Here is a 12,543-nt window from a genome sequence, read left to right as displayed (position 1 = left end):
ACAAGTTTTTACCAAGATCTTATCTATTTGTCCTATCTATGCCCCTCATGATTTTATAAACCTCCTTAAGGTCAACCCTCAGCCTCCAATGCATCAGATAAAACAACCCAGACTATTCAGCCTCTCCCTGTAGCTCACATCCTCCAACCCTGGCAACATCCTTGTAAATCTTTTCTGAATCATTTCAAGTTTCACAACATCCTTCCAATAGCTACCTGGAGCACACCTTCCCCAGATACGAAGAGGCATCTTTGCAAGATTAGAAGGGGGAAGAAGGTGTGAGAAAAAGAAGTCACTCAATAGTTTAGACTAGACTGCCTCTGTTTGTCCCTGTCCTCCCCCACCTCCTCACCTCACAAACACCAGCCCAGACTTGAAATCCACACAGAGACAAGTTGCAGTTTCAAACCGGGAGCAGCCACAACACAGGTTCCTTTAGATAACAGAACAGAGGGTTCTTCAACCAAGGGACACAACTTTATTTCATAATATTGGGAACACAGGATTTTCACATAGATCAATGCAAAATGTAAGTGGGACTGAAATGAACAAGCCAGCAAGTTTACTTTTAATGCTTTTTTGAGACTTCTACAAATGAATCAGTCCATTTCACAAACAAGGTGATTACGCAGATTAACAATACAAATCAACAAGTTTATTGTACAAATAAACCTGAGTTTATTCAACAAATCAACCCTGATGATATATACAAAGGGACATTTTGTCGGTGTGTATTTCTATATGGATATGTTAGTGAGTGTCTGTATGTCTAGATATGCGTGAGTCTATGACCATGTGTCTCTGTATCTGTATGTTTGTCTGTGTCTATTTGCATCAGTGTGACCAGCTCTGTCTGCAATTGGACACAGTGTACCTAGAGGGAAGTTTAAGTGCAGCTGTGTTTGCCTGTCTGTGTGTGCGTCTCCATCTGTGTCTTTGAATCTAGTTTTGTGCCTGTGTGTGTGTGTGTGTGTGTGGGCGCACGTGCGTGCCCAGCTCTGTCTGCAATGAGATACACTTTGAATGAAATAAGCTGTGATGAACCAGTCATGGTCACAGTCAGTCTCTCTCTGTTCCCCCCCTGCCGGTGTTTAAATCCATCCTCTGCTGGCCTCTGCATGTGACATCACAAGCACCAAATACTGCTCTGTTCCACTGCAGCTTCTTCCTGGTCCTCCAGCAGGATGGATCAATCTCGCTACACATCCATCATCCATTGCTCCACAGGACTGAATCAATTCCCTATCACATCGATCACACAGTCCTGCAGGGGAATGGACCTTCAACAGATACAAACCCCAATGGACATGGCTCAATCATCAGTTAAGGAATTTTGAAAAATCAATCTGCTCTGACACAACTTGATAGCAGGTGGGTCTTGAAACCAGAGCTTCTTGTTAAGAGGTTAAGACACAATGCAGATGACAGGACGTATTGAGACAGCAGTGAGAAAACACTTGGAACCCTGAACTTCATAAATCAAGATATTGAGGAGAAAATCAGGGAGAAAATGCTGACCTTTCAAAACCTGGCTTTAGAACAGAAGTAGAGTCCAGTTCTGGTCACCATGCTTCAGTATCTCAAATATGAAGGTTACTTGAGTTAGAGAAACAAACCATTGTTTCTATTATGCAACGGTCCAAGGATGAGGGGAGTTGGAGTTAAGAATTTGGGAAAGAGATGCACGGGTGACATGAGGAAAAGTTTTATTAAGAACAACAGCAGTAACAGATGCCTGTCCTGCAATCACTGGTGAACTCGCTGGTTCACTCGCTGGGGTGACAGAGTAAATCCTTTTCCACAGTGGGAGCAGGTAACAACATCTCACCAGTGTGGACTCGTTGGTGTCTCAGAAGGTTTTTTGAATGGACAAATTGTTTCCCACACATGGTGCAGGAGAATGGCCTCTCTCCAATGTGAATGCGTTGGTGTGTCAGCACTTCATGTTTGCTTTTAAAGCTCTTCTCACAGTGGGAGCATCTGAAAGGTCTCTCATCAGTGTGAACCGGTTGGTGTGCCTTAAGACGGGACAGCCGAGAGAATGCCTTGCCACACTCAGAGCAGGAGAATGGCCTCTCCCCAGTGTGAACTCGTTGGTGTGTCAGCAAATGAGATGACTGAATGAAACTTTTCCCACACTTGGGGCAGGTGAAAGGCCTCTCTCCTGTGTGAATTCGCTGGTGTTTCAGCAGATGCGCTGATGTAGTGAATCCCTTCCCACATTCGGGACAGATGAATGGCCTCTCCCCAGTGTGAACTCGCCGGTGTATCAGCAGGTTGGATGAGTCACTGAATGCCTTCCCACACTCGGGGCAGATGAATGGCCTCTCCCCGGTGTGAATTCGCAGGTGTTTCAGCAGGTGTGGTGACGTAATGTATCCCTTCCCACATTCAGAGCAGATGAATGGCCTCTCCCCAGTGTGAATTTGCTGGTGTTTTTGAAGGTTGGATGAGTCACTGAATCCCTTTCCACACACAGAACAGATGAACGGCCTCTCTCCAGTATGCGTGCGTTCATGTTTCAGAAGGTCAGATAACCAATTGCATCCCTTCCCACATACAGAGCAGGAATACGGCCTCTCCCCAGTGTGACTGCGTCGATGGGTTTCCAGCTGGTATGGGTATTTAAATCCCTTCCCACAGTCCTCACATTTCCATGGTTTCTGTGTGGTGCAGGTGTCCTCATATCTCTCCATATGGGATGATCAGCTGACTCCTCGCCCATACACAGGACAGCGATACAGTTTCTCCCCAATGTGATGTTGTTCAGTTATACAGTTTCTCCCCAATAGGGTGATGCTATTCAGGCTGTGTAACTGGCTAGAGCTCGCTAAATAGTTAGTTCACTGGAACACTCACTTTGGTGGATGTCTTCTCATGCATTTCCAATCATACTGATGTTGGAAATCATTTTCCTAGACAAAACATTGAAAATCCAATGGTTTTCAAGACCTGGTGATCTCTCAGGTATTGATGGGATGTTTGTTTGGAAGTCTTGCTAATGAATGTGCGTCTGTGATTCTCTGTAAAACAAATTTAAATCAGGAAAAGATATGAGAAAGAGAATTGTTTAAAACATTAAAGGAAATTGTGAAAAGGAGTTCATCGGATCTGGTAATTTGTATGAAAGACGCTCAGAAATAGTGACCATGAAAAGCTATTGAATTGTAAGCTATTGAATAAAAACTCAACTAGTTCACAAATATCTTTCAGCTAAGAACGCTTATTCCTCTTCCTTGTCCTGGGCCTCCACATAAAGACAGTGAGATACTTAAGGGCATGGTTTCCTCCATATACATCACAAGAATAACTTTGATAGATCCTCCATCCAACAAGGTCAAGACCAGCATGCATGGGGCACCATTATCTATAAATCCCCCTCCCAGACACACACTATCCTCTTGTGGATACATGTCATTGTTTATAGCTGGTCCCTGAGAAACCAGTAATTGCTCACTGAATGGCACAATGGGAGAACTCTCAAGAGCACAGAACATAGAACAGTATAGCACAGTACAGGCTATCAATGTTGTGCCAACCTGTGAAACCAATCTGAAGTCCATCTAACCTACACTTTTTCATTATCATCCATATACTTACTCAATGAACCCTTAAATGGCCTTAAAGTTGGCTACTACTGTTGCAAGCAGGCCGTTCCACACCACCACTATTCTGAGTAAAGAAACTACCTCTGACATCTGTCATATATCCATCACTCCTCACTTTAAAGCTATGTCCCCTTGTGCTAGCCATTGCCATCCAAGGAAAAAGGCTCTCACTGTCCACCTTATCTAATCCTCTGATCATCTTGTATGCCTCTGTTAAGTCACTTCTTAACCTGCTTCTCTCAAATGAAAACCACCTCAAGTCCCCAACTCTTTCCTCATAAAACCTTCCCTCCATACCAGACAACATCCTGGTAAATATCCTCTGCATGCTTTCCAAAGCTTCCACATCCTTCCTATAATGCGGCAACCAGAACTGTATGCAATACTCCAAGTGCGGCCACACCAGAGTTTTGTACACCTGCACCATGAGCTCATGGCTCTGAAACTCAATCCCTCTGCCAATAAAAGCTAACACACCGTACACCTTCTTAACAACTCTATCAACCTAGATGTCAACTTTCAGGGATCTATTCACATAGACACAGAGATCTCAATGCTCATCCACCTTGCCAAAAATCATACCACTAGCCCAACACTCTGTATTCCTGTTATTCCTTCCAAATTGAATCACCTCACACTTTTCCACATTGAACTTCATTTGCAACCTCTCATCCCAGCTTTGCAGCTTCTCTATGTGTCTCTGTAACCTGCAACATCCTTCCGCACTGTTCACAACTCCACCGACTTTAGAGTAATCCATAAATTTACTAGTTAAAAACAATGACTGCAGATGCTGGAAACCAGATTCTGGATCAGTGGTGCTGGAAGAGCACAGCAATTCAGGCAGCATCCGAGGACAGGCAAAATTGACGTTTCGGGCAAAAGCCCTTCATCAGGAATAAAGGCATCCTTGCAAGAGGATTCGCAGTAGGGTGCTCTTCCAGCACCACTGATCCAGAATCTGGTTTCCAGCATCTGCAGTCATTGTTTTTACCTCGTTGATTTTAACCCTACTGCGAATCCTCTTGCAAGGATGCCTGCCTTGAAGAAGTTTTCCTTCTCTCTCTATGCTACTCTATCCCCACCCCCACCCTCCTCTAGCTTATCTCTCCATGCTTCAGGCTCTCTGCCTTTATTCCTGATGAAGGGTTTTTGCCTATCCTCGGATGCTGCCTGAATTGCTGTGCTCTTCCAGCACCACTGATCCAGAACCCGTAAATTTACTAACCCATCCTTCTATGCCCTCATCCAGATCATTTATAAAAATAACAAACAGCAGTGGACCCAAAACAGATCCTTACACCACAAGTAACTGAACTCCAGGAGGATCATTTTCCAGCAACCAACACCCTCTGTCTTCTGTCCGCTGGCCAATTTCTGATCCAAAACACTAAATCACCCTCAATCCCATGCAGTATTTTCTGTAATAGCCTGCCGTGGGGAACCTTACCCAACATTTTACTGAAATCCATATACACCACATCAACTGCTTTACCCTCATCAACCTGTTTGGTCACATTCTCAAAGAACTCAATAAAGTTTGAGGCACAACCTACCCTTCACAAAACCGTGTTAACTATCCCTAATCAACTTATTATTTTCTAGATGCTTATAAATCCTATCTCTAAGAATCTTTCCAACACATTACCCAGAACTGAATTAAGGCTCACTGGTCTATAATGAGGTTGTCCCTACTCCCCTTCTTTAAGAAGGGGACAATATTTGCTACCTTCCAGTCTTCTGCCACTATTCCTGTAGATAATGACGACATAAAGATCAAAGGAGAAAGTGAGGCCTGCAGATGCTGGAGATCTGAGCTGAAAATGTGTTGCTGGAACAGTGCAGCAGGTCAGGCGGTATCCAGGGAACAGGAGAATCGACGTTTCGGGAATTTTCCTGAAGAAGGGCTTATGCCCGAAACGTCAATTCGCCTGTTCCCTGGATGCTGCCTGACCTGCTGCGCTGTTCCAGCAACACATTTTCAGATAAAGATCAAAGCCAAAGGCTCTGCAATTTCCTCCGTAGCTTCCCAGATAATCCTAAAATCCCATCCAGCCCAGGGTCATAGCTACATTCGCACTTTCCAGAATTGCTAACATCTCCACTTTATGACCCTCAATACCATCTAGTCTAATAGTCTGTATCTCGGTATTCACCTCAATAACATTGTCTTTTTCCAGTGTGAACACATTTAGCAGCTATCCTATTTCTTCGGTCTCAAACATACAACTTCCCACTACTGTCCTTGACAGACCCTCAGCACAGCAGAGAATGCTGACCCGTTTAGCCTTATGTGCCAGTAATAAAATTAGATATAAATTAATTTAGGACTATTCTTGAGAAATACTATTCCGAAAATAAATGCCTGAACTTTGAACAGACTCCTTCAGTTTAGCAACTAACCCTGGGAATACTTCCCGCGACAGTCTCCCATTGGAAGTTATTGGGGCCTTTCAGTCCCAGCAGCTTCTCCTCGCTCTGCACTCCGAATGAAATTCAAACAAGAACGTGACCAACACAGAAGGCCAGGGACCGACTTCCGCACCCAACCATCAGTCGAATGTAAAGCACCTCTTTAACTGTCCCGCCTGTGATTCCAGTTCACTGACCTTTGGTCTTCGATAACTATCCACTCCAAGTCGCTCCTCACCCCCCGAGCGTCTCCCCCGATGCAGATGGCTCTAACCTGGTCTGACTGAGACCGCATACAGTTTCCGGAAACCGCACTACGCATGTACCGCAAGGACATCTCACCTTCCGGGAGATAGGGCCACATTGCGTTTGCGCAGTACAGCCCTAAGCAGAGATAGACAGACTCCATCCCCGCGGAGGATTCTGGGTTTGTCTTGCACCATTCCATGGATTCAATATGCGATTGAAGGCGGACTTTGGAATCTGCAGTAGCTCTCCTTCGAAGAATCAGTCCAGTCATAGGAATTCCAGTCATTGGTTCACTTTCGACTATATTCATCGGAGTTTCATCGAATAAGGGCCACCTCAAGAAATTATAGGTTTTATAGAATCCCAAACGTGTGAAAACAGGCCCTTCGGCCCAACAAGTCTACACCGATCCTCCGATGAATATCCAACCCAAACCCATTCCCCATCACTTTACACTGCAATTACCCTACACATCCCTGAACGCTATGGACAATTTTTAGTATGGCCAATGTACCTAATCTTTGGATTGTAGGAGGAAACCCACGCAGACACGGGCAGAATGTGCAAACTCCATACAGACCGTCTCCCCAGGCTGAAATCAAACGAGGGCCCTGACGTTGTGAGGCAGCAGTGCTACACGGTGAACCACCGTGCCGCCCCGGATGTATATAATTCTGACAGGTCTGATCAGGATATCACAGAAACCTGTCCCTAATGACTGGGGTGTCCAGAACCAGGGTTCGCAATCTGGTGACCCGAGGTAAACCATTCAGGACAGGAATTAGGAGAAATTTATTCAGCCAGAGGTTGTAGAACCTATGTAATTTTCTGTCACGGTAAACATTTGAAGCTAAAACGTTTAATGTTTGCAGAAAGGAGTTACATAAGGCCAAACGATGAAAGAGTACAGGAGAAAGTGAGAATAGGATACTGCGTTTGATATTCACGAGTGATCATATTGAATAGTGGAGCAGGATGATAGCCGATTGGCTATCCTGCTCCTACTTTCTATGTTTCCACTCAACCTCGGCGCAGAAACAAATAACCCTGAAGCTGGAAAACAGAAATAAAAGTAGAAGGCGCTGAAAATACGGAGCATAACAGCACCTGTGGAGAGAAGCAGAGTTAAATCTTCAGGTCAACATCTTTTTATCGGAACTGATGAAAATTAGAAATGTAATAGATTTTCAGCAAGTAAAGGAGGAAGCTGATGTCAAAATACAAAACGAACATCTTTGATCGCTTCACTGTCTGTTAAGGATCTTTTGAGACAAATATTCATAACTCTCGAGCAGCATCTGTGGAGAGAACAGAGTTAACGTTTCAAGTCCAAGGACCTTTCATCAGAACCAGGTGAGTTATGCATTCTAAATTATAACGCTGTGGGAAATTTCAGCTTTAATGGTGTGAAATTGTTGAGCCGAAGGGCCTGTTTCCACGCTGTAAGTAATCTAATCTTATCTGTTGAATCCGCATATTGATCAAAATGTCTCTCTCTGATTAGTTTACAACCGGTAATTGTTGCAGTTCACAAAACAGCATTCCCTGATGGGTGCAAACGCAAGCAACAAGTGTGGGTGCACTGGGATCAAGCAAGCACAGGAAATATGCGCAGCTGTCTCCTTCGATCTCACTAGGTTTGATTACTGATACGGCATTTGAGAGAAATGTAAATGAGGAACCTTCAATAGGGTGTAGGTTTGCTCGCTGAGCTGTAGGTTTGATATCCAGACGTTTCATTACTTGGCTAGGTAACATCATCAGTGGCGATCTCCAAATGAAGTGAAGCTGTTGTCTCCTGCTTTGTATTTATATCTTTCTCCTGGATGGGGTTCCGTTGGTTTGTGGTGATGTCATTTCCTGTTCATTTTCTGAGGGATTGATAGATGGCATCTAAATCTATGTGTTTGTTTATGGTGTTGTGGTTGGAGTGCCAGGCCTCTAGGAATTCTCTGGCATGTCTTTGCTTAGCCTGTCCCATGATAGATGTGTTGTCCCAGTCAAAATGGATTTTTCATCCATGTGCAGGAGATTCGGAAAACAGAGGAGAACCACTTATACAATGTATTCAAGAAGAACGGATACTCAAAAAATAGAGTGCGCAGATTCCTCAAGAACAAACCAGGACAAGCAGACCAAACACAGCCAGAAACCCTAACCACCTTGCCATACATCAAAGAAGTTTCAGAAATGACAGCCAGACTACTAAGACCTCTCGGAATCCTAGTAGCACACAAACCCACCAACACTCTCAAACAAAAACTAACAAACTTAAAAGACCCAGTACAACCCATGGACAAAACGAACATCATCTACAAAATTCCATGCAAGGACTGCCACAAACGCTACATAGGACAAACAGGAAGAACGTTAGCCACCAGGATACACGAACACCAGCTAGCCACAAAAAGACACGACCCTCTCTCCCTCGTACCCCTAGGGAAGCTCACAAGAAGATCAGGGCAATTGTGATGTATTATCCTGAGGCCACTGTCCCCGTTGGGAGGATGTGTCTGTGTGTCACCCCCGTGGCTGAAAATGAGGATGAGTTTCTCAAGGGATTTTAACACAGTCCGACCATGTCAAACTTCAGTCCCATCGTTGTGTCATTTAAGATCACAGAGATAATCTCATTTCCATGAGTGCTTGAAACATCAGGATTTGGAGATGCTGGTGTTGAGACTGGGATGTACAAAGTTAAAATTCACACAACACCAGGTTATAGTCCAACAGGTTTAATTGGAAGCACTAGCTTTCGGAGCGTTGCTCCTTGTTCAGGTGTTTGTGGAGTATAAGATTGCGAGACATAGAATTTATAGAATTTTGAAAGACACTGTACACTTTTGCTATAAATTCTGTGTCTTACAATCTTATACTCCACAACCACTTGATGAAGGAGCTGTGCTCCAAAAGCTAGTGCTTCCAGTGTAACCTGTTGGACTATAGCCTGGTGTTGTGTGATTTTAAACTTGAAACATCAGAACACACCAGACTGCATGCCAAATGTTGGAACCAGGGACTAGAATAGATGGATGTCTGATGACCCTCACAATGGGCAGATTGGTCTTTTTCCACGCTGTAAACGCTCGAAGATGGGGAGAAACTGATCTGCTGAGGAATGGGATTTCTGCTCTGTTAGTTTACCATGGGAGAGCTTTTCTGAACCCTGAAATGAGCTGGCAGGCAATCACTTTTGTCCCAAATGTCATTCAGGTTAACATAAAATAAAGGATTGCAGATGCTGGAAATCTGAAACAAAATCAGGAATTGATCAAGAAATCCAGCAGGGCTGGCAGCACAGCATCTATTAAGAAAAACAGATGTTTAAGATCGACAGAATCAGGTTAGTGATGCATTTCTACATTAAGATTTCAGGGAAATTACCAGTTTTATCTCTTGAATCAGTATATTTATCAAAATCTCTCATTAGCTTACAACTATCAACGTTATAAATGTCAAATACTGCTTCTGTTGCCCTGAACTGGTGAAAGGATGTGGTTTATTTTTTCTTTTCCTGTCAGTGAGCAGCCATCTCGAGTAGAGAATTGGTCCTTTCAGTGTCTACCTCAATATGCCTCTCTATTTGTCTCTGTCTGTGTGTATCTACCTGACTCTCTTCCACATTCTCCAACTTTCCGTCTTTCCATATCCCTCATTTTCCATTTCTGCTCTTTGAAAAGTCTGACATTCGAAGACAGTTTGACAATGAAGCTGCTGAGAGGCTTTTTCCCTCCAGGCTGGAGTGTCCAGAACTGGGCTCACATCCTCCGGATAATGTTTCTGTCACTTAGGCCCAAGGGAAAGAGGCATTTCTTCCCTCCAAATATTATGACCCTTTAGAAATATATTCAATGTTCCTAATTCTAAATGGAATTCATAATCCAGTAGAAAAAAAATCACAATTCCACCACAATTACAGGATTACAATAACGTCTTTACTCTTGGTGCCAAAAAATGTGGTGCTGGAAAAGCACAGCTGGTCAGGCAGCATCCCATTAGCTCTGATAAAGAGCTTATGTTCGAAACAGCGACTCTCCTGCTCCTCAGATGCTTCCTGACTGGCTGTGCTTTTCCAGCATCACATTATTTGACTCTGATCCCCAGCACCTGCAGTCATCATTTTCTCCCTCTTTGCTGTTGGTGTTAAATGAATGAATGGTGACAACAGAGAATGAGGAGGATCAGCTCGTGGTGTCTGAGCCATTACCACAACATCCCCCGGCAAGTCTGCAGCGTCTCCTGCCTCAGCTTGTTATTCCTACCAAACGGGGAATGAAGGAATGAGAGTAAAAGAAAAGGAGAAGCAGATGTGCTTGTGGAACAGAGGTAGGACACTCCAGATTGAATTGATAGTGAACAAGAAACAGCACTCACGGATAGGACCAATGCATGCGACAGGGGTGGTGAGAACCAAATCATAACAGGCTGAGCTCAAGCACAGGAAGCATTCAGAGTTGTCTCCTTCCACATCCTGGATCAACAACACGGCATTTGCAAGAAGTTTAAACAACGAACCTTGAAAGTAAGGCACAGGCACCGCCAAGTTTACGAGGCAGGAATGTTAACCAACTAAGCCACGACGCCACACTTTTCCCATCCATTTGTGCATTTCCTTGCCCACAGTAACTCAAAGATTGCTTTTTCTGTATCGATGTTCCTCAGTGAGAATTACTTTTGCAAACACAGACAGGTCACAGTTGAACATTCTCCACTGTAAACACACAATCACATCTTGCATTGGCTTAAAACTGATATTTTCACCTGTTTAAACTGACAGGATAAAGAGGATGCGTTCATCCTCTCGGGGCACATTAACTGCGTAATCACACCATCATAGAAAATCGTCCATGCCTCTGCTCTTCCTACCAAAGTGCATGACCTCAAACTTGCCCACATTGTACTCAATCTGCCACTTCTTTGCTCACTCTCCTAACCTGTTCAAATCCTTCTGCAGCCTACCTACCTCCTCAATGCCATCTGTCTCTCTAGCTATCTTTGTATCGTCTGCAAACTTAGCCAGAATGCCCTCAGTTCCTTCATCTAAATCTTTAGTGCATAAAGTGAGAAGTTGTGGTCCCAACACTGAGCCTTGCAGAACACCACTTGCCATCTTGAGAAGGACCTTTTATTCCCAGTGTCTGCTTTCTGCCAAATAGCCAAGCTTCTATCCATGCTAGCACCTTGCCTCTAACACCGTAGGCCCTTATCTTACTTAGTACCCTCCCATGCGGCACCTTGTCAAATGTCTTCTTGAAGTCCAGGTAAATAACATCCATTGAGTCTCCTTGGTTTATCCTGCTTGACACTTCCTCAAAGAATTCTATCAGATTTGTCAGGCATGACATTGATGAAATCATAGCTGAAAATGTGTTGCTGGAAAAGCGCAGCAGGTCAGGCAGCATCCAGGGAACAGGAGAATCAACGTTTCGGGCATAAGCCCTTCGATTCTCCTGTTCCCTGGATGCTGCCTGACCTGCTGCGCTTTTCCAGCAAACATTTTCAGCTCTGATCTCCAGCATCTGCAGACCTCAATTTCTCCTCATTGATGAAATCATGCTGACTATGCCCCATTTTACCTTACTCTTCTGTTTATTCAGAAATCTCACCCTTCACAATGGATTCCAGGATCTAACCCATGACCAAGTTAGGCTAACTAGTCTGTAATTTTCCATCTTCTGCCATACTCCCTCTTTAAATGCCTCCAGAGCTCTTCAGCTATCTCCCTTAGAAGTCCATCTGGTTTAGGTGATTTATCCACCTTCAGGCTTTTCCATTTTTGTAGCACCTTCTCGTTGGTGATGGCACCACGCTCAGCTCAGCCCCCTCACTCTCTTGAATGTTTGGGATAATACTCATATCTTGGCAATTTCCTTGTTCCTGGAGATCAGAGTCAAAGAGTGTGATGCCGGAAAAGCACTGCCAGTCAGGCAGCATCTGAGAAGCAGGCGAATCAACATTTCGAGCATAAGCCCTTCATCAGGATGTCCTATGCTTGAAACATTGATTCTCCTGCTCCTCAAATGCTGCCTGATCCAGCACTACACTCTTCGAACCATTTCCTTATTTCCCACTACTATCTCTCCAGCATCATTTTCCAGTGGCACAATATCCACTTTTACTACTCTTTTGCCCTTTATATATCCAAAGAAACTCTTGCAGTCTTCATTTATATTACTGGCTAGCTTACTGTCATATTTAATCTTCTTTTTTTGTTGTTCTCTGTTGGTCTTTTTAAGGTTCCCAATCCTCTGGTTTCCCAATGCCCTTTGCTATT

The 12,543-nt window shown here is 44.0% G+C and overlaps 1 protein-coding gene and 1 pseudogene across 2 annotated transcripts in view; one reads left to right on the top strand and one right to left on the bottom strand.

The window, feature by feature from the left end:
- Nucleotides 1-551: 551 nt before the first annotated feature.
- LOC122563776 (uncharacterized) lies at nt 552-6,339 on the bottom strand (annotated as a pseudogene). Its single transcript, XR_015752188.1, has 2 exons — nt 6,218-6,339; nt 552-3,023 (listed from the first exon to the last, which is right to left on the bottom strand). The product of XR_015752188.1 is annotated as an uncharacterized LOC122563776 (transcript).
- A 1,167-nt stretch (nt 6,340-7,506) lies between these two features.
- The window catches only part of LOC122563772 (uncharacterized), an 82,972-nt gene continuing 77,935 nt past the window's right edge, over nt 7,507-12,543 (top strand). The window contains exon 1 of the mRNA XM_087976967.1: nt 7,507-7,622. The gene's annotated coding sequence lies outside the window, so the exon portion shown is untranslated. The remainder of the gene's footprint in view (nt 7,623-12,543) is intronic.

Source organism: Chiloscyllium plagiosum, unplaced genomic scaffold (genome assembly GCF_037043375.1).
Source record: "Chiloscyllium plagiosum isolate Xiang-an unplaced genomic scaffold, Cpla_swu_hap1 HiC_scaffold_30, whole genome shotgun sequence".
NCBI classification, from domain to species: Eukaryota; Metazoa; Chordata; class Chondrichthyes; order Orectolobiformes; family Hemiscylliidae; genus Chiloscyllium; species Chiloscyllium plagiosum.
Note: the sequence above shows the minus strand (reverse complement) of the source record. Positions and strands in the feature narration are given on the sequence as shown.